The sequence below is a fragment of the Gopherus flavomarginatus genome, chromosome 11 (genome assembly GCF_025201925.1).
Source record: "Gopherus flavomarginatus isolate rGopFla2 chromosome 11, rGopFla2.mat.asm, whole genome shotgun sequence".
Lineage (NCBI taxonomy): Eukaryota > Metazoa > Chordata > Testudines > Testudinidae > Gopherus > Gopherus flavomarginatus.
In genome coordinates, this window is record NC_066627.1 from 24,998,732 (window position 1) to 25,017,073 (window position 18,342).

At 46.0% G+C, this 18,342-nt stretch overlaps 1 pseudogene; it reads left to right on the forward strand.

The window, feature by feature from the left end:
• The first annotated feature begins 7,119 nt into the window (after positions 1-7,119).
• On the forward strand, positions 7,120-15,101 carry LOC127030709 (perilipin-3-like; annotated as a pseudogene).
• Positions 15,102-18,342: the final 3,241 nt, after the last annotated feature.

Sequence of the window (18,342 nt, forward strand, 5' to 3'; positions counted from 1 at the left end):
GGCACTTAAATACCATCAAGGGTCTGGGCCAGGAATTGCCTAAAGTCATACAGAAGTCTAGGGCAGGGAATTGAACTCAGGTCTCACAAGCCCTAGACTAACACCCTATCTACTTAGACCATCCTTCCTCTCAAGTATATACTTTGTAACTGGTTAAATGCTGACTTTTTAATGGCAATCCCAGTTACCTACCCTGTACACATAGGACAAGCTTGTGCTGACTACCAGCTGTTGCTTGATAGGGTGCAATTTCCAGGAAGGTCTAATTGCAGGCAGACTGCTGTACTCTGCCCATTAAGTCCTTGATCCTAAGAACTATTCTGCTTGGGCATATTCCTGCACCTTTGTGGGGTCCACTGATGTCAACGGAGCTTGGTGCAGATACATGGGGCTAGACACATGGAACAATTTGAAGGACTGGGCCCTCAGCTGTCTCCAGTAGGACTACAGCTACACTCTGGGTCTCTGAGCAGCTTCAAACAGTTGCATCTTAAAGAAACCTCAGCCTGTCAGAAAAATATTCTTTTCCTACAAAAGTGACATTCTCTCCTGACTCTCCCACTCATCCTATACAGTAGTGCTTCTCAACCAGTGGGTCAGGACCCAAAACTGGGTCACCAGAATGTTTCAAAGGGTGATGTGGTAGTTCCTGTGGCTCCTGTCCCACAAGGCTGGCTAAGCTTGCCTCCCTGCTCTAGGCACTGCAGCCTCTGGGATCCCAACGCCACTCAGGTTAGGCCCAGGCGTCAAGATAACAGGAGTCCAGCTAAGCCCTAGGGGGCAGGATCCGACCAAAACCACCCCAGGATAGGACCATAACCAGGGTGGGGCAGCTGCCCAGGATGCAAAGCTGCAGGGGTGGCTTGGGCCGGCATTGCCAGGCAGCTAGGGCCAGCCATGTGTGGCAGGGGTCGATGGGACTCGGTGGGGCCAGCCCCACATGTAGGGTTACCACCTTTGAAATGCAAAAAACTGACACTACCCCCCACAAGGCAAGCCTGTCGCAACCAGAACCCCAACCGCAAGGCAACTCCGCAAACCCTCTTCAACAGCCACGTATAGTATGCAAAGAGACAACACATATAAGATTGATAACACTGCACGTTTCCTCACTCTCTCATGACTCAAACCCTCTCTCACACACATGCACAGTGGGCTTGTGTGTTGTTGGGCAGACAACTGCTGTATTATGAACAGTTTTGATCTGCTATTGCCTAAATTGCGGAAGTGGGAACACTGCAATGTCTTTAGCTGGACACAGAAACGTTTAACATTATGTCTAAACTCCTACCTGCCACATGGGGCCACAACAGTGGTACCCCTAAACCACCCAGCAATATCGTCAATCTATCCAACTACACACTCAGCCCAGAAGAAAAGTCTGTCCTATCTCGGGGACTCTCTTTCTGCCCTGCCACCCCCACCAACATGATACAGTTCTGTGGCGATCTGGAAGCCTACTTTCGCCGTCTCCGACTCAAAGAATACTTCCAGGACAACACTGAACAGTGCACTGATACACGGGTGCCCTCCCACCAACAGCACAAGAAAAAGAACTCCACATGGACTCCTCCTGAGGGTCGAAATGACAGCCTGGACCTATACATTGAATGCTTCCGCCGGCGTGCACAGGCAGAAATAGTGGAACAACAACATCGCTTGCCTCACAACCTAAGTCGTGCAGAACGCAATGCCATCCACAGCCTCAGAAACCACCCTGACATTATCATCAAAGAGGCTGATAAAGGAGGTGCCGTTGTCATCATGAACAGGTCTGACTATCAAAAGGAGGCAGCCAGACAACTCTCCAATACCAAATTCTACAGGCCACTTCCCTCAGATCCCACTAAGGAATACACTAAGAAACTACAGCATCTACTCAGGACACTCCCTACACTAACACCAGAAGAAATCAACATACCCCTAGAGCCCCGACCAGGGTTATTCTATCTACTACCCAAGATCCACAAACCCGGAAATCCTGGACGCCCCATCATCTCGGGCATTGGCACTCTCACTGAAGGACTATCTGGATATATGGACTCTCTACTCAGACCCTATGCCACCAGCACTCCCAGCTATCTCCGCGACACCACTGATTTCCTGAGGAAACTACAATGCATTGGTGACCTCCCAGAAAACACCATCCTAGCCACCATGGATGTAGAGGCTCTCTACACAAACATCCCACACACAGATGGAATACAAGCTGTCAGGAACACTATCCCTGATGATGCCACAGCACAACTGGCTGCTGAGCTCTGTGCCTTTATACTTACACACAACTATTTCAAATTTGATGACAATATATATCTCCAGATCAGTGGCACTGCTATGGGCACCCGCATGGCCCCACAATATGCCAATATCTTCATGGCCGACCTGGAACAACGCTTCCTCAGCTCTCGTCCACTCACACCCCTTCTCTATCTACGCTACATTGATGACATCTTCATCATCTGGACCCATGGGAAGGAGACTCTGGAAAAATTCCACCATGATTTCAACAGCTTCCACCCCACCATCAACCTCAGCCTGGACCAATCTACACGGGAGGTCCACTTTCTTGACACCACGGTGCAAATAAGTGATGGTCACATTACCACCACCCTATATCGAAAACCCACCGACCGCTATGCCTACCTTCATGCCTCCAGCTTCCATCCCGGGCACATCACACGATCCATTGTCTACAGCCAAGCACTGAGGTACAACCGCATCTGCTCTAACCCCTCAGACAGAGACCAACACCTACAAAAGCTCCACCAAGCATTCTCAAAACTACAATACCCGCACGAGGAAATAAGGAAACAGATCAGCAGAGCCAGACGTGTACCCAGAAGCCTCCTACTGCAAGACAAACCCAAGAGAGAAACCAACAGGACTCCACTGGCCATCACATACAGCCCCCAGCTAAAACCCCTCCAACGCATCATCAAGGATCTACAACCCATCCTGGACAATGATCCCACACTTTCACAGGCCTTGGGTGGCAGGCCAATCCTTGCCCACAGACAACCTGCCAACCTGAAACATATTCTCACCAGCAACTGCACACCACACCATAATAACTCTTGCTCAGGAACCAATCCATGCAACAAACCTCGATGCCAACTCTGCCCACATATCTACACCAGCGACACCATCACAGGACCTAACCAGATCAGCCACACCATCACTGGTTCATTCACCTGCACATCCACCAATGTAATATACGCCATCATATGCCAGCAATGCCCCTCTGCTATGTACATCGGCCAAACTGGACAGTCTCTACGGAAAAGGATAAATGGACACAAATCAGACATTAGGAATGGCAATATACAAAAACCTGTAGGAGAGCACTTCAACCTCCCTGGCCACACTATAGCAGACCTTAAGGTGGCCATCCTGCAGCAAAAAAACTTCAGGACCAGACTTCAAAGAGAAACTGCTGAGCTTCAGTTCATCTGCAAATTTGACACCATCAGCTCAGGATTGAACAAAGACTGTGAATGGCTTGCCAATTACAGAACCAGTTTCTCCTCTCTTGGTTTTCACACCTCAACTGCTAGAACAGGGCCTCATCCTCCCTGATTGAACTGACCTCGTTATCTCTAGCTTGCTTGCTAGCACACATATATATACCTGCCCCTGGATATTTCCATTACATGCATCTGAGGAAGTGGGTATTCACCCACGAAAGCTCATGCTCCAAAACCTCTGTTAGTCTATAAGGTGCCACAGGATTCTTTGCTGCTTTTACAGATCCAGACTAACACGGCTACCCTCTGATACTTGATGTTTAACATTAGAGATCCCAGTGTCGTGTGATGATAATGCAAATCTTACACCCACATAACCCCCTGACCCACAGCAGATTAAATTATTTTTCTGGCAACTGGCAAATCAATTAAAAACCTCGGCTGGGCCAGTCAAATACCAGCCAGGTTGTAACCCCTACGCATGCAGAGGGCTCAGGGAGGGCATGCCACCTCCACCCCCGACTCACCTCAGCTGGCCACCCACTTTGTCTAGGTTGGGAGGGCACAACCCAAAAATTGGGAGGGGGAGTGGGGGGATACATGAACCTGTGTGTCCCCATGTGCTGCCTCTGGTACGAGGCACAAATATGCTTGCTCACTCTGGGTGCTAAAATGCCTAGTGATGGCTCTGTCCCAGAGCCTCCATCCCCAGACTATTTACTGGGTTGTGACCAGCCATAAATACCTTCCAATGAGTCCTGAGCCCAAAAAGGTTGAGAACCACTGTTATAAACAATGACGCTCACCTAAGGCCTAGGCTAGGCAATAGTCAGGCTTGGACCAATGATAAGTTTTAGGATCAGCACTTTATGATTTCCCTTCCCCTCTCCTCAGGGTTAAAATGTGTAATTTGCAATAGCACCTTCAACCCATCTTGGTATATTTAAGTGCACCGCTCCCAGGCCGCAAGCTGTCACCTCACTCGAGGATCATGGGGTTCTACTCTCAGACTGAGCCTTGGATTGCAGTTCCCAGGTGCTAACTGTGATTACTTTAGCACAGAGGTGCTGGAACTAGGGATGCTGGGAGTGCAGTAGCCCCCGCCCCCCTTCGAAGCGGTTTCTATCATTTACAGGGTTTACAGTTTTGTTTAGCTGCTTTCAGCACCCCTACTATAAAAAATTGTTCCAGTACCTATGCCTCAGCAGGCCCGACTTGTGTTCAGTACCTGCAGTTCTGTTCCTTTTCATTTTGAGAGCAATGATAGTGGTAAAATGACGACCAAGCAGCCTCCCGAGAGCAAAGAACTATTTGCTTAGAGCAAAAACTTTCAGAGCAAACAGATCTTAAAAACAACAGAACAGACTAATCTACTTTTTCCTTAAGGCCATACCATTTCCTAGATCTGGGAAGGCCCTACTGCTTAGACTCCCTCCCTGTGTCCACCTGTCTCCCTGGAGTCAGATTCTGACAAGTGTCCGCCCCTAAGAAAGGATTTTAAAAATTTTTATCTTTTTGAATCTCCCAGCTCTAACTTTGGCGAAACAAGGCCTGCAACTTGTGGGAGACAGGACCTTTGAATCTAGAAGCTTGCTCCATTGTTTTTCTAGTGTGTGGGAGGGGTGGCTTGGTCTATATGTATTGTGTTGCTTTCCTCTTTGCCTCCTGTTAAGTTAGATAGATAGAGTCATATCAGAAATTCCAATAACCCACCATTGTTACACAGTAACTTTACCTTACTGACCAGGTTACTTACAATATTCATACCATTATTACATATAGGTATTCATAGAAGATTCTCTTCCCTCACACTCACACCACAGGAAAGCTGGGAATCTACCCCTGCTAAATGAGACAGTTTTTATTTCCAGCTCTAGAAAGTCCCGAGAGGTTGGCTCTTACAATCATGAAATTAATATGCACAAGAAAGCTAGTCTACGTAATGTCTTAAAGGTTTTGGAAAAAAAATGTGTTCTCTCAATCTGAGTACAGTTAATCAGTACAATACCAGCATGACCTTGGAGGCAAGTCAGTAATACCAACAACATTTAAAACATGCTCTATGCAAAAAATGGGAAAAGTGGCATTCTACAAGAGGGAGAGGGGGGAGTGCAAAAGTTTTATTAACAATCACGAGGAGCAAGCTCCTGAACTCAACCAGGGCTTTGCTACTTGTAACATTGCCACCCAAAAGCAATTACCATAAACATGTTAGGTGAGCTCTCTGTGTATTTTTAAAATCCATTGGCTCATTTGAATCCAAGAACTAGAAGAATCAGCTTGAATTGCATGAGATGAATGAACAATTGCAACTCAACTGACGTCTGTATCTCTCTCTTTCCCTTGCAGTTGCTCATCCTTATTCCATTCCTCATTGGTCAAGGCACAGTCTGGTTTATTCTCATTGCTGCCCCAAGCTGTCAGTCCTTTGATTCCCCTCCCATGATGACATCACTTGCCCATACATAAAGGCAGAAGATGGTCTAGCTTCTATGATGCTGAACCTGTAGGGGGGTAGAGGTAACTTTTAATTTATTAGGTAAGAGGTTTTCTTTTGCTCTTTAAATCTGAGGCAAAGTTGTTTAGAAGTGCTGTGGAAGTTACTTTTTGTTCTAAACTGGTTGCTTTACTGTAAAAGGTATGTTCTTATTTCTGTTCAAATAGAGTTGCTTTTAATTGTTAAATAGTGGCGAAGCCTACTTATTGGAGGCCTTAAGAAGGGTAGCTTTCACCTCCTCAAATTGCCTTTGTTTGGCTTGTATTTCTCAGATCCCTTGTATTGAGATACTGCACAGTTTAGGACTCCTAATGCAAGCGTTTTCCTGATCTAATAAACACTAAATAACCCACTAAAACCTTCAGATAAGAAGGAAACCCTCCTATATCACTTGAGGTGTGACGGTGGCTTCAGGCAATGGTTCACTGCTGTAGATTGTTTTAGTCTGTCTTGCTACATCAACTTGGGCCTCAAATTCTAGAAACTCTAATTAGTGGTGAGGGAAGAGCTGTTGACCTTTGCACAGTAGCTCTTATTGAGCTTGGATTCTAGTGCCCTCATAACTCTTAGTGGGAGTGTCCTGTGAATGTTACTTACTAGCCTAAACCCTGTAAGTGGCTAGGGCTCCACCTGAGAGTTTCTTACTCTGAGTGCCATAGATTTGCTCACTAGGGTTACTAATCACATGACAAACCAGCTGCCTCCTTTTTATATCAGTAGAGCTTTTAACCCTGAAACTAGGGAGGGGAAGTCAAACTACTCTCAATCACATAACTGCTAACAAGGGGACAAATAACGGAGAGTAGGGTGGGGAAGTCAAGACTGCCAAAGGTTCTATGGCCGATTGGTTCCTCCAGCAGCTGATCTTGGGCACTTCTGGAATATATTGGTTGCCTAATAATGTGACTTGCATTACTGTAAGATAGCCAGACTTTTGGGTAGGTGCACTTGTATTTAATCTAAATGGATGAATTTTACTTGAAGATCAGGTTTTGTGCCCTTCACTGAGCCCTGACAAACTGAAGAGGAGAGCAGATTGTCTTCATAGTGGGCTCCATTTTGACAGCCATGCACCATCACTGTCTAGGGAAGGGGCAAAGATCTGACTTGTAACTATGTTTTCTCTCTCTCTCTCCTCTTTAGTGGTCTGACTAGACAATGTCTGAAAACAAAAGCCAAACTCCTGCTGCTGACACCCCAGAGAGCAGGGAACATGCACAGCAGGTTGGTAGCCCATGTCTTATGCCACTCTGCAGCTATCTGGCCATTAACAGACACCAGACAAATCTGCAGTAGCACCCTTCAGGCTCTATAAGCACAGACTCTCCAAGGGTCTAGGGCCTTGTAAAACTTGCCTAGTCATGAATAATGCTGCTAAACCTGGGAGAGGTAACTGGTGATGGAAATCGCTGCTGTCATCTAATTCTTAGCACATGTGGTCTAATTCTAGTTGAATTTCTGAGAAATTCAAATCCCACAGCTGTAGACAAGGACATTCCTTTACTGACTAGTTAAATGCATCAAATACAAAAGCCATAATTGGCTGGAGAGTCACTTAACCTTCCAGTCTATATGGGACTGGGAATTTCTCATTCCTTGACCAATGTGTTGAGCATGTGGGGGAAAACCATCAAACCTCCCTTCATTCTACAGCAGATCTCTTCTTGATGTGACTTCTCTTTGCCAGAATGTAGTGAGCAGGGTGGCCAACATGCCTTTGGTCAGCTCTGCCTGGGATCTGGTTTCCATGGCCTACACCTCCACTAAAGAGCGCCATCCCCACATCATATCTCTGTGTGAAGTGACAGCTAAAGGAGTGAAGACTATGACTGAAGCGACAATCAGCTGTGCACAGCCAGTTCTGACTAAACTTAAACCTCAGAGTGAGTAATCCATGGCATAAAGATGTATTTGGGGGGTGGGTCTCCAAGTGATCACATAGGCTTCCATTGTGTAAAATCCCACACGAGAACCTCATGCTGGCTCGTCTCCTAGGTGGAAGCCACTCCCCTCCATCTAGCTGAGTGACTCCAGGCAGGTCAGAGTTTGAGTCTTTCAGCATCTGAACAATGCCTCTCTAATGGAGACTTACCATTACTGAGCTTCACTGCTGTGTCTGTACCTATACGTGCAATTCTCTTTGAATGTGTGGAGGAAAGTGTGCAATACACAATCTCTGAATGTGTGATTGGAAGGGGCCATGTGCACAACTAAACTCACTGCCATGGGTGACCTGTCCCCACTATACAAAAGCTTGATCCTTCTTAGCAAGAGCAAGTTTATACTTACTAAGAGAATCAGCCCCCACCACATTCAGAGGGTAACTCTCACCTCCAACCCAGATCACTGCTGAAAAGTAACTGCCAAACAGCTGTGCAACAAATGTCAGTAATAGTAGGTGATGTCTGATTACACAAATAACCCTTAAGATGTTTAGTGACAAAAGCCTTCACTTTGCAGGGACAATGTCTCATGCACAGCATAAAGTGGGAGGAACATGAATTACTGGCACGGCCAAGATTGGCTTTAGCTGGTGAAAGCTGGTTTCAACCTCATGTGCAGACAGTGTCTCCAAATGTGTGAGTCAACCTGGAGTTTTTCTACTAACTATTCCTAAGTTAATGGGTTACAGGCAAGGGCTACCTTGCCACTCAAACAACTCTTGCCACTGTGACCATAGACTTAAATGCAGTACAACTTGAAACATGCTTGAGCTTGGGTTTTAGTATAAACTGCCCAAGGAAATGTCACTGGATGACATGAACCATTCACAAAGGCTAAGGAATTTTACTGTGGGCAATCCTTCGGATAACCCACGGAGGGGGAAATCAGCAGGGTTTGAACCTTCAGCCCACAATCCTGCCACGTATGCTAGAGGAGTAATTGTTCTGCTCTGGGAGCTCCACTGGAGGGGGATGTGGCACACTTTACCAGGGAGCTACATGACTATTGTCCAGACAATACTAATGCTGGGATTTGGCCTCCTGGATTCTAGTTTAACCTTGCAGGGGAGTGTCCTCTCTGTTAGAGGACAGAGTGTAACAGATGTGGATGGAGAATGGGGTCGGCCATATTAGGCAGCTCTTTTCTAGAGATAAAGTATTTTCCTCCCCAGAAAGTTACAACAGACTTCATTCATCACACCTTGTCTGTCTTTCTTTGTCTTAAAAAGACAACTTTAATCAAAAGTTCCAGCCTCCCTACAAAACAGGTTTTTGACATAGGGATAATCTTTATGCAGAATGCACACTCTTCACAATCCCCTGCAATCAATACCCTGATTCCCCTCTTTCCCACCCCATAAACAGTTTGACCCTGCCCTACTACGTTCTATGCCCATCACTGGGTTGGTGCAGCCTCTCCATTAATTCCATTGCATGGTATGGGTAATGACTGCCTCCTGAGGCAGCAGTTCCTGGGATTACAGAAAATCAAACTAATACCCCTTCCCTGTGGACTCCCCTTGCTCTCCCTCAACCTAGCTCACTTTCACCAGGCTGGGGCAAGGGGTTGGGGTGTAGAAAAGGGTGGTGGCTCCAGCTGGGAGTGTGGGCTCTGGGATAGGGTTTGGGGTGCAGGAGGGGGCTCCAGGCAGGGGGTTGGTATTGGAGGGGGCTCCAGGCAGGGGGTTGGGGTGCAGGAAGGGCATGGGCTCCAGTTGGGGGGATGGGTTCTAGGGTGGGGCCAGGGATGAGGGGCTTGAGGTGCAGGAGGATGCTCCAGGCTAGAGTGTGGGGCTGAGGGGTTTAGAATACAGGAGGGGGTGCAGGTTGCAGGCTCTGGGAGGGAGTAAGGGTACAGGAGGGGGCTCAGGGTAAGGAGTTTGGGGTGCAGGCTCTGGGTGGTATTTAATTCAAGTGACTCCCCAAAGTGGCTAGCATGTTCCTGCAGCCCCTAGGCAGAGGAACAGTTAGGCAGCTCCATGTGCTGCCTGCACCAGCAGGCCCTGGCTCTGCAGCTCCCATTGGCTAGGAACTGCAGCCAATGGAAGCTGCAAAGCCAGTGATGGGGGGGGGCAGGGGAAGGGGCAGCATGCTGTGCCTAGGGGCTTCAGGGACATGCCAGCCACTACCAAGAGCAATGCAGAGCCAGGGCAGGCAGAGAGCCTGCCTTAGCCCTGCTGTGTTCCCAGCTGGACTCTAGCCACCTGGTCAGTGGTGCTGGCCAGGGATGCCAGGGTACCTTTTTGACTATGTTCTGGCTGAAAACCAGATGACTGGTAACCCTAGCAGCAGTAGGAATCCTTCCTCAATAAGGACTGCATTTGTCATAAACAGATAGCTAAGGGTTAATGTTCTTTTACCTGTAAAGGGGTAACACCAGTAACCTGAGACACCTGACCAGAGGACCAATCAGGAAACAAGACTTTTTTTTCAAATCTGGGTGGAGGGAAGTTTTGGGTGTGAGTTCTTTGTTCTTTGTCTTGGGTCTGACCCTCTCGGCTCTGAGAGTGATTTTTCTATCTCCTGGCTTTCTAATCTTCTGTTTACAAGTTGTAAGTACAAGGATAGTAAGACAATAGGCTTATATTGTTTTTTTGTATTTACATGTGTGTAGTTTCTGGAATGTTTTAAATTGTATTCTTTTTGGATAAGGCTGTTTATTCATTTTCTTTTAAGCAATTGACCCTGTATATTGTCACTTGATGCAGAGCCTATTTTTAATGTCTTTCATTCTTTTTTTTATATAAAGCTTTCTTTTTAAGACTGTTGGAGTTTTTCTTTAGTGGGGACTCCAGGGAACTGAGTCTGCAGCTCACCAGGGAATTGGTGGGAGGAAGAAGTCAGGGGGAAAAATCTTTGTGTTAGATTTACTAAGCCTGACTTTGCATGCCCTGTGGCTGAGGGGGAGAGATTAGATCTCTTGGTACTTGTGTTTCCAGGACTGGAAGCAGGGAATCTCCTAGGGTCGTCCAGGGAGGGGAGCCTGGGAGGAAGTACCAAGGAAACAAGGGGAGGGGGTTATTTCCCTTTGTTGTAAGACTCAAGGCATCTGAGTCTGGGGGTCCCCCAGGGAAGGTTTTGGGGAGACCACAGTGAGCTAGGCACTGTATAATTCTTAGCTGGTGGCAGTGGTACCAGGTCCAAGCTGGTAACTAAGCTTGGAGGTTTTCATGCTAACACCCATATTTTGGATGCCAAGGTCCAGATCTGGGAAGAAATGTTATGACAGCATTAGAGCAAAAACCATTAAACAAAAGAATCTAAACATACTAAAGGTTACCAGGGGTCACCCTCTACTCCATCTTAGGCTCTGATTGCTTTTTAGTCCTCAAAACACCACAAGTAGGTTTCTCTGTGGCTACAAGTTCATTTCTGATCCCAAACCAGAACAAAGGTGAAACAGAGCAGCTATTTGTAAGCTTGAGCTTCTGATGTTACCTGGTACAGAATGTCAATCAGCAGACAGGTATAGCTCCAAAGTAGTGGATTTTTGCATAATGCAAATTCCCTAGCTGTGACTGACTTCACCTAGAGATTGCCCCAGGAAATCTCCTTAACACTTGTCCCAGAAGTCTGAACTTGGCTAGCATACTCTCAATATATCCCCTTAGAGAAGTTGGGTACACTCTTGGTCCACAATAGCATATAAACTTAATACAATAAGGGCAATTTCCCATAATATCCTTGAGACCTATCTGTCACAGTTAGCTCTGTATCCAATTGGATGTCAGCAGCTTCCATCATGGAAGGTGGCCACCCCTTATCTCATCCTCATTAGGAAAGTGAAGTGAGAATCTATGCTGAGAACCACTGCTTAGCCCAGGAGTGAAATCTAGGGTTATTGGGTGAGAAGCTCTGGGCTCCTCAGCGCTGGCAGATATCTAGCCTTTGAAAATTGCACATGGACTCTGAGGAGCTGTGGCTGCCCCAACAGACTAGATGCAGCATCTGCAAGGTTTCCCCCCTGCTCTTGGTTTTCAGACACCACTGGTGTTAAAGCCTAAAGATGGAACAGCTGGATTCCCTGCATATCCCCACATGCCAGAGGGAGGTGAGAGGCATCCATTCCTCTAGAACCCTCCTGCTCTTTCTATATTAAACAAGAAACTGTGTAAGCAAACTGTGTCTTAAGAGATTAAGGTTGGGTAAATTCCATTCTGCCTTTGACAGATAAGGAAATGTACTACACAATCTCCCTCATAATGCAATACAAAACCTCAATTACAACCTCATAACACTTGCTAATAGTCAGCATTAACAAGTGCTGTGTCTGGGGAAAGAATGAGGTCACAACAGAGGTCTTGTTTTATGCTCAGTCTCTTGTCTGGAGATGTTTCCACTGATTAATTACATGTGGTATTGGCACTGGGTTATAGTAAAAGGCTCCCATAACATGCAAGGAGATGCCAAGTTAAGGTTTTTTCCTGGGGTAGATTAATGACCCTATAAATGAAGCTTGTCCATGATTTCTAATTGAGAAAGGGGAAGTCTCCTTCATTGAGACTCTCTACTCAAACACTTCTCACAATATAGTGTTTGCTTTAGCATAACACTTGAGAAAGCGCCTTTGTGCCTTGGCATATGGCAAGGATATTGCAGAACCAAAAAATCAAAGAGCAGAAAGGACTGTCAGCTACTAGAGTTTTTTTAAACAAGATTTGGGAAACTTAATTCTTAGTGTAACTTTTACAGTTGCAGCAGCAAACGAATTTGCCTGCAAAGGACTAGATAAACTGGAGGAGAAACTGCCAATCCTTCATCAGCTGACTGATAAGGTAACTCCATCTTTGAGGCCCTAGATGGAAGGGAGGGCCATGGTCTGACAAACATTTCTATCTAGCTTCCAGCTAAATGCTGTCAGTCCCTTGAGTTTCCAGGTGGGGTATAGTGGGAACTGACCACTTCCTCACTCTGTAGCTAGCTAAACCTTGTGCTGAAGCTTCCAAACTTGGATGCCTAAAGTGAGACCACTAACTAGAGCAGACAGACTCTCCAGCGAGGCTGTGCACTTCTGACCCCTGCTGTGGCCTTCTGACCAGTTTAGTGGTGTCGGCGCCACTGACATGGTGTCCTCTTTGCAAGCCTCCTTTGAGGTGGCACGTCTGTGCCTATCCTGTCAAGGAGGGAACTAAAGTTAAACAGTCATGAATGTGAAGTATCATGAAGTGATGACCTTTGACCTTTTCTAGGTTCTTTTGGATGCCAAAGAGTTGGTGACAGGTACCAGGGATGCCATGAACAGCAGAGTGACTGAGGTGCTGGACAAAACCATGGAGGCAGCAAAATCAGCAGTAACCAGCAGCATGAGCGCAGTCATGGGCTCCAGACTGGAGCTTGGGGCTGTGAGCAGAGCAGAAGCTGTGCAGGAGAAATCAGCAGATGTGGTGGATCACTCCCTCCCCATAACAGATGATGAACTAGGTTGGGGAAATAACTAGATGACACTAATTCACCATGATGCTGGAAATGGAATGTAGTAAGGCAGGGGGAGGCTCCCAAGCAAGTGGCAGATGCCACTTAGATGAGGAACACCTACCTTCCAAGGAGATGATAGAGCGGAACATGAAGGTGAAGATACTGGTGATGTATTCCTAATGGGAAAAGGCAGATGTTAGTGAGGGCTCTGAAATAGCCATGGTCTCTCTGACTGCACTGGCAGGGATGCCTAAATTGTGTATCCTTCTCTCCCTTAGCTAAATTAGCAGCCTCTGTGAAGGAGTTTGAGGTGACTTCTGTGGAACAGCAGCAGAAGTACTTTGTGCGTCTGGGATCTCTGTCCACTGAACTCTGCCAGTGTGCCTACCTGCAGTCCGTGGGCAAAGTGAGACTGCTTCATCAGAGCATGCAGAAGAACCTCTCTCAGATCCAGCACACCATTGACCTGGTAGGTGGTCCTTAGTCTGTCCTAGTATCTCCTTGGGACAACCCTGCCCCAAAGGGCAAACCACACAACTTTTTCCTCTAAAGTATTCTGGCTTAACCTACATGACTGCAATCATCTCTGATATCCATGGGAGACTTGTCTGACACTTCTGTCCAGCAGACTCTGTACTGGTACTGTTTGCTTCATAGGCTGGTCCTCCTACAGTGAAGTTTGAAAACACCTTGTTCTTGTTCCCACTTCAGATTCAGAATGTCAAGCAGAGTGTAGGTAAGGAACTGCACCAGTTGTGGCTGGAGTGGACTAAGAAGGAGCTTGCAGTAATTGACAAAGGATCTGCACAGCCAGAGGTACTTAGATACTAATTCATGTTAGCAGTGGTGCCCTATCCTGCCCATTAATATATTCTCAAACACAGACTTGCTTTATCCCAGCAGGTGGATACTCTGGTTCTAGTCATGTCTTGGAGAATCACCCAGCAACTGCAGACCATGTGCTTGAATCTAGTCATTATCATCCAAGGCCTTCCTACTAGCATTCAGGACAAGATGCAGTAAGCTCATCACAATCTGCACAAGGTCCATGCTGTCTTCTCCAAGGCCAGCTCCTTCCAGGGCCTGTCTACCAGTATCCTGACCTGCAGCAAGCAGAATCTGCTCAAGGCCCAGGAATATGTGGATGAACTGTTCAAATATGTGGTGCATAATGCTCACCTTTCCTGGCTAGTGGGACCCTTTACCTTTTGGCAGAACCTCTGCAGAATTGTAGCACCAGGAAGATCATAGGATGGAGACAGATTAGAGAATCCTGCTAGCATCCTTGCCAAATACAAATATTACTTTTCTAATCATAAGGCAGCTGACTGGGGGGAGAGAATAACCTGATATCATAGAGAATTGCAGCTCTCCTCCAAGAGGAGGCTGAAAGTCCACATATCCAAGCCTGCTATAGAATCCTAGTGTTAGCATAATGTTGCAGGAAATAAGCTGAAGTGGTATTGATGAGCTGTGTGGGCTCTGAACTACATTCCCCACCCATGCTTGGGCAACACCATGGGTTAGAAAATACCCCTTAAGCTGGAATATCCCTCAGTGTTAGGTTTGAGACTTAAGGTGGTTCTCCATGCAAATGGTACATATCAAACATGTAGTTCTCATCTATCAGTCATGTATTGTATTGCTAGTCACTTAATCAAAGCTGTGTGCAAAGGGATAGATTACTAGAAGACCTAACCAATTCAGTGGTGCTTAAAGCATTTTCTAGATCATTTCAAAGCCTAGTACAAATTTCCTGGACAGGGAGGGTGTAAACCTTGAATTAGTAGGCTATAACTATAGAACTACCAGACACTTGTTGTGCAGGTGTCTAGAGCAAAACTTTATAGAGGATTTCTTTCCATTGCAGCAGGTGTTTAGGTAGACCCTGAGCTGCTGATACTCACTTCCCCTCTGCTCTAAGCAATCAACTGCTTGTAATGCATAGAAGTGTTGCAATAACTCTAACAAAGAAGCAAAGCTGGTGCTGTGTGGTTGTCCAAAATGTAAAAGCTGCCTGTCTGTGAAAAGATGTGACTAAGATGTCTACTGAAAACCCTTTTATTTTTGAGACTAAACATGTGCTTTGATATGTGAATGGTCTCCATCTCTCACTAACTGTTCCCCTAACCCTATCTTAAGCTGGGAGCAGGAGTCCTGCTACTTTTGTTAAACCTTCCTTGCTTGTTACTCAGGCTGGGTGAACATGAGGAGGAGAGTCTAAAATGTGAAACAGTGCAGCCTACCTCTAATGCGCACCATGCAGCTGGCAGGAGGAGGGGAATGATATCTGTCCTTCCTAAATCAGAATTAATTACCTGTGCTTAAGGCTGGGCACTGGCAAATCTTGCTGTCATGGTATAATCCCCACTCTGAACCTTAGCGTCCAGAAAGAGGGGGTACCAGCATGAATTCCTCCAAGCTTAATTACCAGCTTAGAACCTGTAGCGCTACCACCAACCAGGAATTCCAGTGCCTGGTACACTCTGGTCCCCTCTCAAAACCTGGCACAGGGACCCTCAAGACCCAGACCCTCTGGATCTTAACACAGGGAAAGGGTTTACTTTCCTTCAGCGTTGCTTCTCCCAGGCTTCCCCTTCCTGGGTTACCCTGGAGGATCACTGTGTGATTCAACTCCTTGAATCACAAAACAGAGAGGACAATTCACCTTCCTCCCTCCTTCTCTTTCCCCCTCCCAAACTTTTCCTGAGAGAAAGTAATCCTGGCACAGAGAGAAATCAGCCTCTCTCTCCCTCTTCCTTGCTTTCTCCCCACCAATTCCCTGATGACTCTAGACCCAGTCCCCTGGGGTCTCACCAGAATAAAAGAACAATTAGGTTCTTAAACAAGAAAAGCTTTTAATTAAAAAGAGAAAAACAGTAAAAAATTATCTTTGTAAATTTAAAATGGAATAGGTACAGGGTTTTTTAGCTATAGCGGCTGGGAGGGTGCTCCTAGTGTCTAAGTATACAAGTACAAATTAAAATCTTTTCAGCAAAATACCAATTTGAACTCCTTTCAGCCAAATACACATTTGAACTTCTTCCAACCAAATACACATTTTCAAATAAAGAAAACAACCATAAACCTAACTCGCTTTATCTACCTAGTACTCACTAGTCTGAACTTATAAGAGCCTGTATTGGAGAGAAACCTCGTTGCACATCTGCTCCCTCTGGGCCCCCAGAGTGAACAACAACCAAACACTAACAGCACACACAAAAACTTCCCTCCCTCAAGATTTGAAAGTATCCTGTCCCGATTGGTCCTCTGGCCAGGTGACAGCCAGGCTCACTGTTCTTGTTAACCCTTTCCACGCAAAAGAGATATGAAGCAGTTTTGTTCTATTAACTCTTACTTATCTGTTTATGACACCTGCCTCTTATTCCTACCTTCTAAAATATGTGCATGTAGCAGCAGAAGTGCAACTTGTATCCTTACATGGCCTCATAGGTGCAGGAAGAAACAACTCTCCAAGCTTTCCTCTCCAGGGAAGTGCTGAGTGGGTCTCTTGAGCCCTGTGCTTATTGAACACAGGGTGGAGTGTCCTAGTGGGCACTGAATAGTGTCAGCCCTAAGGTTGATAAGCAGAGGTGTTGCTGCTGCACATTGGATAACACAGTATGGCTAGAACAGTATCTACTAGGGGAGTGACTGAGCTAGACCTTGCTGCTACCACTCCACAGCTGTGTTTTCTAGGCTAGGTCCCCCTTTCACCTCTTCAAGTCAACTGCAATAAAAAAAGATTGTTTGCTCTTGCCAAGGTGCACAGCAAGAGCCAACATAGTTCATAGTACTACTACCCTATAGAACTCCCTCTTACCCCTAGTTTAACACTCCAGTAAGCTGAGAAATCAGTAGCTTTGCAGCGGGAGGTAACATGTTTCCTAGCTGAGGAACATATAAAAGAGTGAAGCTTTCTTGTACATGCATAGCTTCTTGCCTGCTACCTAAGCAATGCCAGCTGTTGAAATTCAGGTGTCCTCTCATGGCAAAGAACTAAAGTATCAAGTGGGACCGAACTGGGTGAGGTCATCCCTATTGTGGCACATGACATAAGGTTTAACCAGGTTTGGGGCGAGGGGTAGAAGAGAAGCTAGCTCAGTGCAGGTTGGAGAAGTAACCTAACCATTAGGAATGTAACAACATCTCTTTGTGAGTGGCTAAGTAACTACCTCTGAATACAACAGCAAAAGCCTGCCATTGGCATTGCAGGAAGGCTCAGCATCCTTGGCATTTCCTAACTTGAACATTTGACTTTACAATCTTAAGTCCTTTAATGCACTACTTTGTTTATTGAAGTTTAGCTAGAGTCTGAGCAGCTGCGTTCTCTGAAAGGCCTATGCAAGGATGGAGCAATACTTCAGGGTAGCAGTATGTGATGCATCTACTGTAAAAGGAAGAAAATGAAAACGCTTAATATGGGGAGGGCCATTGAAAATACTCACAAGAAAAATAGAGCAACTGGAATGTACCTAGTAGCACCTAGGAGTTTAAGATATCAATGGTCCCACTATACTAGGCATGGACATGGGCCATCCTTGCCCTGAGGAGTTTAGTCTAATCAGAGGGACATATACTTTTAATTAAGCTCTGAGAAACCAATTGTCTAGCAACTGAATGAAGTTTTCAAACCTGGAGTGACTAAAACCAGAAGCTAGATTGTGGAGATGGAGTTTGTACAGGCTTAGAGAGAGGGACTAGAAGACAGAAAAGTTATTTTCCATATCAAACTATACATAGTGAGAGAATGAGGGGCAAGGACTAGGTCTTCACAGAGAAGGATGATGTGAAAGTCAAACAAAAACCTCTAGGAAGTTGATAAGACCTACTGTTCCAGAAGCTTGCTCAGGGAAAATGGTTGCAAGATGGGATGCAGCTATCAATATGAATAATGGCTCAACAAAGGAGCAGCTATATATAATTAGCCTCTTCCCTGAGACAGCTGAGAGAATGGGGAAATTTCTGTGAAACAAAACTTATTTAAATACAAAGCAAATGTCCTTGAAGGCATGGTTGATCT